Below are 14,726 nucleotides of genomic sequence, written 5' to 3' on the forward strand. Positions count from 1 at the left end.
GAAGGAGCAGCTGCAGGGATTATGCTTCCCCTGTTCCTAGCAGAAAAAATACTCTAGTCCAACTGCCGCTTTGCCCTGGGACTGAAGGAAATCAGAGCTTGTCTAATCTTATAAGACCATAAGAAGAGCCTGCTGGATCAGGCCAGTGGCCCATCTAGTCCAGCATCCTGTTCTCACAGTGGCCAACCAGGTGCCTGGGGGAAGCCCGCAAGCAGGACCCAAATGCAAGAACACTCTCCCCTCCTGAGGCTTCCGGCAACTGGTTTTCAGAAGCGTGCTGCCTCTGACTAGGGTGGCAGAGCACAGCCATCATGGCTAGTAGCCATTCATAGCCCTGTCCTCCATGAATTTGGAGCTGATCCCCATCCAGAGTGGCCAGGAGACCAAGGGCTAATGGGTTTGTTTGTTTTGTGTCATTACATGTTGCTCATAAGCTACCTTGAGAATAATTTGATTGAAAGTTTGGAGAGAAATCTTCAAATTTATTTGTTTATTGCTTGACTTGAAAATGGAAACGGAACACAAGTTCCTGAACATCACCCTGGCCACGGAGAACAACCAGGAGCTGCAAACTATGCAGTTGCACAGGTGAAGAAATTCTTCACCCCTTAGGGACTAACAGAGCAATCCAATTCAGGGGAAGCCGGCCTAAGTGGTGCCGGCGCAAGAGAAGCTGGTGTAAAGTTCCACCGCAACCAGTTACAGTTCAGGAGCCTCTGGCTTGACTGAACGCCGGCTCAGCCGGGAGCTGCATGCAGGGACCAGAAAGAAAAGCTTGTTCTCCCAAGTACCCCTGCCAGGGAGTAAGCCCTCCCCACTGACTTGTATTTATTTTCCTAGATTAACCTTTTTCCCAGCATAACTTTTGCCTGAACTGGGACCTGCAGGAGTGCTTCAAACACAAGTTGGATGCGGGCGGCCTAAGTCCCCACACCTTGGCCTCCACGACATGCCCCTGGAACACCCCTTTCTGGGGACTTATGCCTGCCTATGCCAGCTTCACTTACACTGGTTTCGGCTGAGCCAGCTAAGCCCCAGCTGAGCCAAAACCCAGCCAGCTCAGCTGGAGATCTGCCACATCCAACTCCCCTCAGCCCGGCATAAATGTGAGTTGGATTGTGCCCTAAAACATCTCGTGCTACCTGGTCCAGGTTGACAGGTAGCACAACCCCCCTTCCCACCCTATGGTTGCTAGGGAACATTCCAGGGGGGAAATAGCCACAATAGGAGCAACACTAATTTGTAAGGCAGGGATTGGGAAGCTGTGGCCCTCCAGCCGTTGTTGGAATTCATCTCCCATCTTTCCTGATCGTTGGCCATGCTGGCCATGGCTCATGGAAGTTGGAGTTCAGCAACAGCCATTTCTAGAGGGCCAAATATTCTCCATCCCTGATCAAAGGCATGGGGAGTGGACATTTTATACATCGTCTTATGACCATCCCAGGGCCTTCAACAGTCACCACTGACTTTAAAAGCATTGATTATGTGTTATGTAAGTTCATGAGGAATTGATGCTAGAATTTGCTCATTCCCCTCTTCCCTCCCTGCTTGCTTTTCTTTTTTCTTTCTCTTTTCAGCTGGAGTTTAATTATGTCTGCTCAGAAGTAATTCCTACCGAATTCAATGGGCCTTACTTCACGGTAAGTGGGGTTAGGATTGCAGCCTCATTACTGTCTGTTCTTTGTAAATGTAAAGTATACTAGAGCAGGTGTGGGGAACCTGCGGTCCTGCAGATGTTGCTGAACTACAACACTCATTGCCCCTGGCCTTTGGTTATGCTTGCCAGGGCTCATGAAAGTTGTAGTTCAGCAACATCTGGAGGGCCAAAAGTTCCTGACACCTGCATTAGAAGACCATAGAGAGTCTCGTAAAACAAGACCAGCCGACCCTTGACCTAAGGTTTACGGCATCCATCCTGATTTACTTGCATGGTGTTTATCTATCCCTGTCATTCATTCATTCATCCCACACTTTTCAGTACATTTCCCTGCCACTTTCTTAACCGCAAAAAGTCCATGCATTGTTGCACTAGAGCAAGAGAACATCTTAATCCACTTTAATTGCACAAATCTAAATTTCCAGTATGTGATTGAATTCCTCCTGCAGGATACTGACAGTCTGGAGTTGAGCTTAGAGAATCCTTTGTAGCACTCACTTCCCTCACTGGAAAAAAATAATAATGTTTTCCTAAATTCTTAATATGATACAGAGCTTAAACATCTCCCTTGTGATTAATGATCTTCACTTCCCCTTTGGATTCCCCTCACATGTTTATAGCAACAGGCAGTGAATGTTAAAAGTTTGCTAGGATAATAAATCCTGCTGTTCTCACGCATATTTATTCTACGGCATTCATCAGAAACATTTTTCTCCCGAGTGTTTGCTTTGTAATTAATTGGATAATGTGACTGATGTTATAAATAAACAGGCTTGGAAAAATGCCTGGAGAATTGCTGAACACACTGTAATTTAACAAAGTTGAGTTCTCAGGGATCTGCATTTTCCTTGACAAAAGGTAGGCAAATAGAACTGGGGATTAAAGAGCCTCACTGGGACTGATTATTCATGTGAAACCCTTTTCTGCTGGCTGGCACTTTGAGTGCATCTGTGTACGTGATCAATTAGCATTTCAAAAAGGGATCTGGGATAAGCATTACTTAATGTTCTTGTAATGTTGCGTCCCCTCTTTCAAGAGACAAATTCATTCACAAATTTTAGCCACCCTTCATAATTTCTGAGGACAATATCCGTTAATTTCTGAGAATGAGATCCAGGTTTTGCATCAGGTTGAGAAACTTTTTTGCAAAGTTCCATACCGAGTGTCAATATAAAACCCTCAACTGTGGATGTCAGTGACACAATATATTAAAATGATGGGGAATATTTTTCAGCCCGAGGTCTGCATTCCCTTTAGGGCAACCCTTGGAGGGGGAGCACATGTCAGTAGTAGGCGGGGCCAGAGACACAAGAAGGAGGAGCAATGGATGTAAAAATTCCTTTGTAGAGTAGGCTAGTTTCTACACACTCTGTCTTCCATCCAGAAAAGCAAGAGGTATTATAAGAATTCAAGGACACATTGCAACAAGGCAAAAACACTGGGAGAGTGGAGCAGGGCTAGTGAGGGGTGTGGCCTGGGAAGAGGGCGTATGGCCTGGAGAGAGTTCCGAGGGCCAGATAGAGGCTTGGAGGGCCACATTTTGCCCCCAGGCGTGAGGTTCCCCACTCTTGCATGTTACAAAGTTCTTCAAAGTATGGAGGCCTTTGGTATAGTAACATTTGGGGTACTGGAATGTGGGTCCTTGGCGTAAACAGTGGAAAGCCAGACTAAGACATAGACCAGCCTTGTAGTTAATAACTTGCCCAGTAGCCATAGATCACCACTAATTCCATGCAAGAGAGTGAAAGGGCTGGTGGCGGTGGGAAGGTTGCTCCACCCCTTAGTTTGGTTTATTAAATTTCCATTTATCTCCCCACTAAATAAAAGTGCTAAAATGATCTACAACCAAGTTTAGAATAAAACAATAACATTACAAAGAAACATTGAAAACAAATTGAACACCACAATATATCATTGGTGCTGCCCAAATGCCCAGGAAAAGAAAACTTCCTTTGCCAGGCACCAAAAGGAAAACAAAGAGACCAGGTGAACCTCCCTAGGAAGAGAATTCCACACATGGAGCAGGGAAGTCTTGTTCTCTTGTTGGCCCCCTTCTAGTCCTCCCTCGGAGGTGAGGTGACATACAGAGAAGGGATTCAGATGACGATCTCAGGGCCCAGGCAGGTTAATATGGGGAAAGACAGCCCTTTTCAAAACCAGTTGCGCTCAGGTCCTGCTTGGGGGCTTCTGACAGGCATCTGGTTGGTCACTGTGACAACAGGCTGCTGGTCCAGATGGGCCACTGGCCTGATCCAGCAGGCTCTTCTTACGTTTAGGGTGGCGTCCAGAACTGGAGTTCCTGAACTTACATAGGTTTTGGTTTCCTTGGGGAAAAAGTCAGAGGAGATTGTGGTGTCTTATAGGATATATGGTTTTTACAACCTGAGCATAAGATGGAGGGGTTCTCAGCATTAACAGTCCATCAGATCTTGCTCTCCAAAGCCTTTGGGGGTACAAACACAGAGGACAGGCCTCTCTGTGTGTCTTCCTAGTTCCCAGCTTCTCCCTGACTAGACTAAAAAATGCAAGGCTCTCCTTGGTTTCAGGATGGAGGAGGGGAGGGCCTCTCCAGAAAGAGCCAATAACAACAGCTCCCTGTGCTATATTCTTGCATATGCTAATAGTGGCCACTTGACAAACGCATTAGCTCATAGGCTCCCTTTACAAAGGAAACCAGTCTGACCAGTGAAGCGGGTTTCTTCCCCTGCAAATCCCAAATAAAAAGCTGGAAAGGGGATTCATAGAAATCATCCATCGCACTTCAAGAAGGATGCAGACAAACTGGAACAGGTTCAGAGGAGGGCAACAAGGATGCTCAGGGGACTGGAAACAAAGTCCTATGAGGAGAGACTGAAAGAACTGGGCATGTTTAGCCTGGAAAAGAGAAGACTGAGGAGAGATATGATAGCACTCTTCAAGTACATGAAAGGTTGCCACACATAGAGGAGGGCCCGGGATCTTTTCTCTGTCGTCCCAGAGTGCAGGACACGGAATAATGGGCTCAAGTTGCAGGAAGCCAGATTTCGACTGAACATCAGGAAAAAACTTCCTAACTGTTAGAGCCATACGACAATGGAACCAATTAGCTAGAGAGGTAGTGGGCTCTCCAACCCTGGAGGGATTCAAGAGGCAGCTGGACAGCCATCTGTCGGGAATGCTTCGATTTGGATTCCTGCATTGAGCAGGGGGTTGGACTTGATGGCCTTACAGGCCCCTTCCAACTCTACTATCCTATGATTCTATTAAGTTGGTGGCCATCACTACCTCTTTTGGGAGTGAATCCCACACTTTAACAATATGCTGTGTAAAGAAGTACTTTCTTTCCAACATTCAGCTTCATGGGTTCTAATATTATGAGAGAGGGAGAAAAAGTCTCCCTATCCACCTTGTCCACATCTTATAAACCTCTGTCATGTACCCCCCTTACTCATCTTTCTCCTAAACTAAAAATCTACATGGTATTATAGGCTTAAGCAAAAGGATTAGATCACTTCTGAGGTGTGGTGGTTTGAGTGTTGGAAGAGAATTGGGGAATAGGTTTGAGGTTCTAATCCCCACCCAGCCTTGAGCCAGTTGCTTTCTCCCAGCCTAAGCTTCCTCACAGGAAGGCATGGGGGAGAAATTTGATTCAGTTTGCAGTTAAAGCCAAACTTGTCAAATCCACACTTTACGAAACAATTTGAGAACTGAAAATTAGCCATCCTTTGAAATTTGCACTTATTCAGATTTTGCACTGCAGTTCTCCAATCAAACAAATGTTTACAAATATGCATATATAAGAGGAAAGTGTGCATAAAAATGAATATACAGTGCCTTGCCAAAGTACTCGGACCCCTGACCAATGCTCTCATATTACTGAATTACAGATGGTACATTGTAATTTCGTTCTGTATGATATTTTATTTTGAAACACTGAAACTCAAAATCAATTATTGTAAGGTGACATTGGTTTCATGTTGGGAAGTGTTTGTAAGAAACATACAAAACTGAAAGATGTTGCTTGCATAAGTATTCAGCCCCTGTGCTGTGGAAGCTCCCAGTTTATACAGATGAAAGAAATTGCCCGATCGAGGACACATTTACCTTACCATTGGCCTCCACCTGTGAACCATTAAAGTTGCTGTCACATTGTCAGGATAAAAACCCCACTGTTGAAGGCTCACTGGTCAGGCTGTGGATCTGAAGGAAAATGAAGACCAAAGAGCATTCTACAGAAATGAGAGATAATGTAATACAAATGCATAGATTAGGAAAAAGGTACAAACTAATATCCAAGTGTTTGAATATCCTAGTGAGCACAGTTGGATCAATAATCAGGAAGTGGAAGCTGCATCACACCACCCAGGCACTGCCAAGTAAAGGCCATCCCTCAAAACTCAGCGCTCGAACAAAAAGGAGACTTCTGAGAGAAGCCACAGAGAGGCCAACTTGGAAGGAGCTACAGAGTTCAGTGGCTGGGATAACGGTGCACCAGTCAACCATATCAAGAGCTGTGCATAACACTGGCTGGTACGGGAGGGTGGCAAGAAAGAAGCTGTTACTCAAAAAGTACCATCAGAAAGCATGAGAGTGCCCCAGCTGCAATGTGGGAAAAAGTTTTGTGGTCAGATGAGACCAAGGTAGAGCTTTTTGGCAAAAAAGTGCTATGTGTGGCACAAACCTAACACTGCCCATGCCTCAAGACATACCATCCCTACAGTGAAGTATGGTGATGGCAGCATGATGCTGTGGGGATGCTTCTCATCAGCAGGGACTGGGCATCTTGTTAAAATCGAAGGAAGAATGGATGGAGCAAAAGAAAGGGAAATAGTGCAAGAGAACCTGCTTCAGTCCATTAAAAAACTGAAGCTTGGGAGGAAATTCCCTTTTCAGCAGGACAATGATCCCAAACACAAGGCCAAAGCAACACTGGAGTGGCTCAAAAACGAAAAGGTGAATGTCCTACAGTGGTCCAGTCAAAGTCCTAATCTCAATCCCATTGAGAATCTGTGGCGCTATTTGAAAGTCCATAAGCGATGTCCAACCAACCTGAACAACCTGGAGAGAATCTGCCAAGAATAATGGGCCAAAATCCCTCCGACACTGTATGCAAAGCTGGTAAAACTGACCATGGGGAGGGAGGCCGGGAGTGCACAGGGGAGGACACAGAAGGAAGAGACGAGGAGGAGAAGAAGGGAGGAAGAAAGGAGAGGAGAGGGGGAGAAAGGCAAGTCTGATCATTTGCATACTTATTGAGTTCAGTCAGATTTATTTGTGTGCAATCATGGCTAGGATATATAAAACTGACCATGGGGGAGGAGGAGGGGGAACAGATGACAGGGGAGGAGGAAGGGGGGGAGAGGGGAGCAGAAAGAGGGGGGAGGGGGAAGGAGGGGATAGGGAGAGGGAGGGAAGGGGCAAAAGGGAGGTGATGAGAGGGAGGAGGAGGTGAGGGCCGGTTTGATCTTTGGCTTGCTTATTGAGTTCAGTGGGATTTACTCCCATGCAATCATGCTTAGGATAGGTAAAACTGACCATGGGAGAGGGAAGGAGGGGATTGGAAGGGGATGGGGGAGGTGAAGGGAGGAGTGAAGGAAGGGGAGGGAAGGGGCAAGAGGGAGGGGATAGGAGGGAGGAGGAAGAGAGGGCAGGTTTGATCATTTGCATGCTTTTTTACTTCAGTGGGATTTATTCCTGTGCAATTATGCTTAGGATAGGTGAAACTGACCAGGGACAGGAGGAGGGCGGGAGGGGGAGGGGGAGGGGAGGAGATTGGGTGGGCGGGCACTGGGCAGAGGGGAAGCCCCTTTCCTTTCCAAAAGGAAAACATTGTGAACAGTATCATTCTTTTTCAGGGTTTCCCCCACCTTTTTATTCTACATCAGGCACATGTAGCCTCCCACCCAAATTTAAACCAAAGTTGTCCCTGGCCACATCCACGCCAGACCTTTATATCACTTTAGACAGTCATGGCTTTCCCCAAAGAATCCTGGGGAGTGTAGTTAGTGAAGGGTGCTGAGAGTTGCTAGGAGACACCCTGTTCCCCTCACAGAGCTTCAGTCAGAGCGGCTGACTGTGAAACCGCTCTGGCCACTGGAGCTCTGTCAGGGGAATAGGAGTCTCCTCTCAGCACCCTTCACAAACTACACTTCCCAGTATTCTTTCGGAGAAGCCATGACTGTCTAAAGTGAAATAAAGGTCTGGTGTGGGTGTGACGCCTGTTTAGGCAAGCCCAGCAGCTGTGAGTCTGGCTTTTAGAACACTGACAGATGGCTCTTACTGAGCATGCCCAGCCTTATCATTGAGTTCAATGCTAATTTTCTTAAATTAATTAAAAATTAGCCAGGCATTGTTTTAACTTTTAAACTGGAAAAGATGAAGGTCAGAGTATGGGGCAAGATCAGTAATAGGATTACAGGTACACTGTGAACATGGCTGATTTTTAATCAATTTCAATGAATTATGATAACTCTGAGAGAAAAAAGTCCAAAAGGGGTCTGGTTTTTTTTCTTTCTCTTTTTACTTTGAACTCTCGATTCTCTCTGACTGTTTTTGTGTATCACCATGAAAATTTAAAGCATTGTTAAGCAAGCATTTCTGAGTTCGGGACTATAAGCTTTGTAAGGTTTTGTTTTGAAATGAGCTTATGGGAAGCACCAGAATGGCATGGGCGTATTTTCAATTTAACATTGCAGAATGTGAAAAATCCATGCTGACTATAGTATACAGCCACTCTGTACCATTTGTAATTCAGTGATATGAGAGCATTGGTCCGGGGTCTGAGTAGTTTTGGAAGGCACTGTATTAGTGAAAATAACATACAAAATGCATCCTATCAGGATAAATTGTTTGCACAGATGTGTATATTAGTCAAACTGCATACAAAAATGTATGCGGGAGAAATTCACATTAAAATGCTGAAGAATTTTATGAGGATTTTTTTTTAAATCTGCAAATTGGTGCAGAAATGTGGAGAACTGAATTTAACTGGAAAAATGAGAAACTAAGAGAACCGAAATTAACAGATCCTTCCATCCCTATGCACAGGTTTCTTGTGAGTGTAAAATGGCGCACATGTGTGTTTCTGTCCATGTGTGTGAGAGAACCACTCCTCCTTGCGCAAAGGGTAGTATAGAAAGGTAATAAATACAATAAAATAATGAAATAAAACAGTGGCATCTATTAGCTGATGAAAACAAATTCAAAAGGTTTATAGACTTTATAGACCTGATTCAGAGGCAAGGCTGATTTTGCCTTCTGCAGTTAGACTACAGAGATTAGGAAAGAGTTTATCGTTCTAGTTTGGGAGCCCCATCCTATGCATGTCTACTCAGAAGTATTCACTGAGACCTACACCAATGCAAGTGTGTATAGAATTGCTGCCTTGATCTCACTAATGGTGGAGATGACTTACCCAGGTGCAAAGAAGAAACACATAAAAACAGGACAGTGAGAACAATAATACTACGGATCAACTGGTTGTAGATCCATTTTGACCATTATGTCTTTTCCAGACATGTCCCAATTAGTCCCAAGTCCTTGGGAAAGGTTCTCAAAACAATCGTCTTTGGAGAATGTGTCCAAATGAACAAGATTAATTATTTGGACATGTTCCCCAAAGATGATGGTTTTGAGACATACAGGGATCACCCACATGGTGCCAGTGGGCACCAATGTGCCCACCAGCACCTTCTGTGGCACCCAAGAAAGTTCTCAGTAAATATCCCCTCAAAAATCCTCAGTGCACGAGTGTTTCCTCAGTTTCTGCTCAGTTCCTGTCTGCACTAGCTCAACCTCTCCTATGCTGAACATGCTCCCTTAAAACATGTCCACATTTCATATATTGGATACCGGCCGTCCCTTCCAAACAGAAGAGAGGTGCAAAGAGCTTCTCTGTATGAGTGAGTGGAAGCATGGCTGACGTAGGTGCTTTTCCCTCCTTAAATTTGGGCGGGGGGGATGCCTGCACCATTTTGTTGCCCTGTTTCTTTTTCTGCTCTTTTAAATGTGGCAGCTATTTTGTGTTATGCCAAACCCCTATGGCAGCCATTTTGTGACTGGTGCCCATGGCACTTTCACTACTTGTATTCACTGGCCCAAATGAAATACACTGTATGGAATATGCTAGAACTGATTTCTGAGTAGACATGCATAGGATTGCATGTAGGGTTGCCAGGTTCAGGGCCTGAGACTGATCCTGTATCTTCAGGAGAAGAGAAAGTCAGCCAAGTGCAGGTGTTCCTGCAACCCTGTAATGGGAAAAACGACAAGGTGGAATTCTCCCTTCCCAGAATTCCACCTTGTGGTTTTTCCCATTATAGTCTTGCAAGAACACCTGCTCTTGGCTGACTTTCTCTTCTCCTAAAGATACAGGATCAGTCTCAGGCCCTGAACCTGGCAACCCTAACTGCATGGTATTTAGTGAATCATTTGGATCAAGATGAAATTTGACCCATTTGTGTATTCATTGTGTTACTGTTTCAAGGAACTATTTTTTGTGTTATTATGACCTAGAGGTGGTGGAAGGAGCAAGCACATTCTAGTGAGTGAGGCTGACCCAGGCTCTAGTACTGGTCTCAGGTTTGAGAGCAGTAGGGAGTCAGAGGCAGAGATGTTGACTTGGGGGTTGGAAGGCAACAGGGGTTTGAAAAGAGAACTAAAACCAGATTAGAGAAGGGTTCTTTTGGAAACCATTGTGATTTAAAGTTAATAACGGGGTATTTACTCTACTAAAACCTTAGAGTTAACAACTTTTAACAAGATATATAAATAATTTTATCTATTTATTTCAACTATATACTGCCTCTGTAGTTTCTACATGGCACACAAGGAGGTTGTAAAAGATAAAATAAGTTTAAAATGAGCCATAAAAACCAGAGATAATCTGTGATCTCTGCTGTTATTTATTTTAAATGGATGTTAATGTTGTATATGTTATCTGTTGTATTTACTTATATGTATTTATTCGTTTTAGTTTTCTAATACATATTATTATATTCTGATGTTTAAATTATACTCTGCCAATTCCCAGAAGAGTTGGAATTTAAATATATAAATAAATATAGTCTTAATTGGGTATCTGTTTCTCAACAGTGTTAGATGATACAATAGTTTTTAAAATTAAAATGAAAGAAAACAGACTGAATTAATCTTCATGAAAATAGGGACAATAAATTGTTGAAGATGATGGGCTTTTGAAAAAGACCCCAAGCGAGAACTTAACCAAGCAAAATTTAAACTGAAAATTTAAGAAAATTACCAAGATTAAGATTTTTAAAAAATAATCCAGAAAAATAAATACTTGATGAATGGAAAAGCCAAGACTAAAATGAAGATATATGTAGAAATGTAGAAGATATATGTAGAAATTTAAATTTATTTAAATGATGCAGCAGACAGAATTTCCTTATATAAGTTTATAATGTACCTGCCTAGAGTAACACCCCTCTTGAGCAGCTGGCTTCAAAGTGGTGGCATCTTGTTCTGTAGCTAGGAAGGAGCCAATGTGCAAGGAGCCAGTGCAAATTGGTGAACCTAGCAGAAAAATGAAGGTATGAAAAGCAAGATAACTACTGAGCAAGAAAAGCTGGGAAGGATCTTGGCTTTAGGAGCAACTAGACTTTGAGAATCCAGTTTTGGGGAAATGAGTGAAGAACATCTACGTGATGGGTAACATAACAGAAAGTCCTCTGCAGTCTTCTTAGTAATATAGCTTTTGCTAATGTGGAGCCCTCCAGATGTTGTTGGATGACAAACTTCATCATTCCTGACCATTTGGCCATGCCTGCTAGGATTGATGGAAGTTGGAGTCCAGCTACATTTGGAGGGCACCAGATTGGCAAAGGCTGCAGTAATACTTGCTAAAGACTGTTTCCTAACTGAGGTTGTTGCAGGGAGGGGAGATATTTTGGTGTCCTGGGCCTCTCTTTACAGGCATATTGACTTGTTTCCTGCTGGAGAAGCCTGCAAAATCCTCACATGTGCACCATCTCCCTGAAATGCTCATCCTCCCCCCCCATCTCACAGAATGGCATCTAGCATCTGTAACGCTCCCCAGAATGATCACGTCAAGATCCTGGTGGCAGACAGGATCTGTGCCCTTGCAACAGCACCCAAAAGGTATGATACTTAAAAGGTATGGTGGGGAGTTGCATGTCTCCCCTGAGTAGGGTGGACACCAAACTCTAGCTGAGTTTTTGTCCCTTCAGATGTGTGTAGATTCAGAAGATTCGAAACGTTCTAGTCTTTTAGAAAGGGGGAAAAACACTCACCCAGGCACCTACGCAGATGAAGCCTTATTGAAGAGGTCTTGCTGATTCCAGTGTGGAAAAAGCAAAGGAGGCATTCTGAGGATGAACCTGCAGATGGGAACGGTAAGGAGGAGGTGATCTGTCCTTGGCGCCTATGGAGAAGAAAGAGTTGGGGAGCCGTTGCTCAGGGACATGGCAAATCTGGGATGCTGAGAAGTCACAGATGGTAAGAACAGCTGGGTCCAGAAACCCTTTCTATAGGGTTAATGGGAGGAGGCTGGGGAGAAATGTGCCTCTGGATTGCTTTTCATAGAGCAGTGGAGTGTCCTGTTTTTTCAGTGCAACACTCTCCTCTTTTCTGCAGCTCTTCCTGTGGATGGGAATCACAGACGTCATATGTTGGTAAGAACAGCTATGTTCAAAAACCCTTTCTGGGGCTGTGAGTCTCTAGATTGCTTTTCACAAAGCAGTACACAAAGGAACAGCCAGCCACATAGAATTCAAACATTAATAGACAAAAGAAAAGGAGAACCATCTTTTCTCTATTTCTACACCTAGCATAAACCAGATTTTTTTTCTCTGCAAACTACCACAAAGGGATGGACAAATCTGATCTTTTCAGTTTCTCTCCATTTCTCTTTTCTCCAGGCTTAAATTCAGTTTTCCACTTTGCTGCAGCAATTTGTATTATTTTGGCTTTAAAAAAAACAAAAACCTCATAACAATTTGTCAGCATTTTGCCGCATTTTTTTCCTTTTTTTGTATGCAGTTTTGGCTAATATACACATTTTGCAAGCAATTTTCCCTAATAAAAACATTTTTGCATATTTTCACTGATTGATGTCTGGACTTATTGATTGGAGAATTGCATCACAGAATCCGGAGAAGTGTGCATTTTGAAAGACAGCTGTGTTTCAGTTCGCAAATTTGGTTTGAGAAATGCAAATCATGGAGATTCTCATTAAAAAGCAAACAAAATAGAATTTCTCCCTTGCCATCCCTGCTCCCGCATGCAATTGGATGTGTCTGGAGTCTTGGAAGCTTGTTCTCTTACAAATGGACCTCCCATCCCAGAATGTTAAGACTTAAATCTCGCTCTCTGTTCTGCCCTCATAGATTAAAATGGCTTCATACTAAAACTAAAGTCAAGATAGTACTACCTGAAGGCCATCCTAGAGCCATTTTAGCAAGATGAGTTGAGACTAGGAATAAGGAGAGAAATTCCATTCAGTTCGCATTTGAAGGTGAACCTACATAATTTGTACTCTCCAAAAATACCCAAGTTAAAACACAGCCACCTTTCAAAATATGCACTTCTCTGAATTTCGTAACACAGTTCTTCAGGCAAGTAATGTGTATAAAAATGCATTATATTAGGGGAACTTGCTTTGCAAAATTGTGTATATTAGGCAAAATTGCATGTGTTCCTTAGGATAAATTTGGCATAAAATGATGAATGTTCATGAGGCCTTTTGGGGGGGGGAATCACACACTGATGTGGAAATGTGGAGAACTGAATTTAAGACTGGAAAAATGAAAAAAGAGAGAAACCAGAATAGATAGATTTATTACCCATCGCTATTTTAGGCCTGTTATGTTTCAGGACTCTTGGGTCTATCCCCATTTCAAATTGATCCTTATGCTCTGGAATAGTCTTTGCCAACCAGGTGTCTTCCAGATGTTTTGGACTACAACTCCCATCAGAACATGCTTATTGGAGCTGTTGAGAGTTGTAGTCCAAAACATATGGAGGGAACCAGGCTGGTGAAGGCTGCTCTAGAACTGTCCAGTATGTCTTGCAACGCATGCTTCAAGTGGAGGAAGAACAAATACTAGGGTTGTATAAAAACATACTGGACGGACTGGCTTGTCTAGCAGAATCTGTACGATTACGTAAGGATCTCGAAAGGTAACTCAGTAACTCTCTGCAAAGGGAAATGATCCTCAATACATATTGACCTGTGGCTGTGGTGGTAATAACTCAAATCTTGGCCCACCTTTTGACCGACAACTGCATGGGGGAGGATGGGAGGGATTATGCTGCAGCCAGTTATTTAGTTTTTTGCTAAGCATCTTCCAGGAGCAGCAATTTCATCCGCAGCTCAGAGTCAGACAACACAAAGCAGTTGACTCCATACTGAAACTTGGAACCTCTCCAGTAACTTCTGTTCTCAAGATAATATGTTTTGGAATACCAATTTTAAAAATGAATCTAGCACAAAACCATTTTTGCCTGCAGCTTCTCACCCGGAAGATAACATTGCAGGTGAAGCAAGGTAACTATCAAAACTTGCCTGTACTTTCTCCCTTTGAAGCTAACATTGCAATCACTGGTGGTTGGCTGGTGCCCATTCGGGCGGGTGGAGTGGAAAGTAAGGAGACCAACAGTAGGTGTATGTAAGAAGGCATCTTAAGATTGCATTAACACAAGAAATGAAACCTTGCAGTCCTTCAAGAAACTGAATTAGCAAGTATGATTTAACATTCCACTAGGCAGTTACCTTTTTTTAGGGCAATACTTTTGTGTGTGTGTGAGAGAGAGAGGGGGGGGGTCTCTTCACAGTTCTGTCCATGATTGCTCAGCACCCCAATACAGCCAGCAGCTCTTCTTGGGGAGTCACCGAAGTCCTGTTAAGAACAACTCTCTTCAGAAGCACTTTCCATAAAGTTAGTAGGAAGGATCTGGGGAGAAACTCTCTAGATTGCTTTTCACAGATCAGAAAAAGGAACAGCCCACGTTTCTTTGTATACCTGTAATGGAAAATTAATAAAAGTAGTTAAAAAAAAAAAGAACAGCCAGGTACATGAAATTCACACATCAGACAAGAGAAAAGGTAAAC

Source organism: Rhineura floridana, chromosome 20, assembly GCF_030035675.1.
Source record: "Rhineura floridana isolate rRhiFlo1 chromosome 20, rRhiFlo1.hap2, whole genome shotgun sequence".
Lineage (NCBI taxonomy): Eukaryota > Metazoa > Chordata > Lepidosauria > Squamata > Rhineuridae > Rhineura > Rhineura floridana.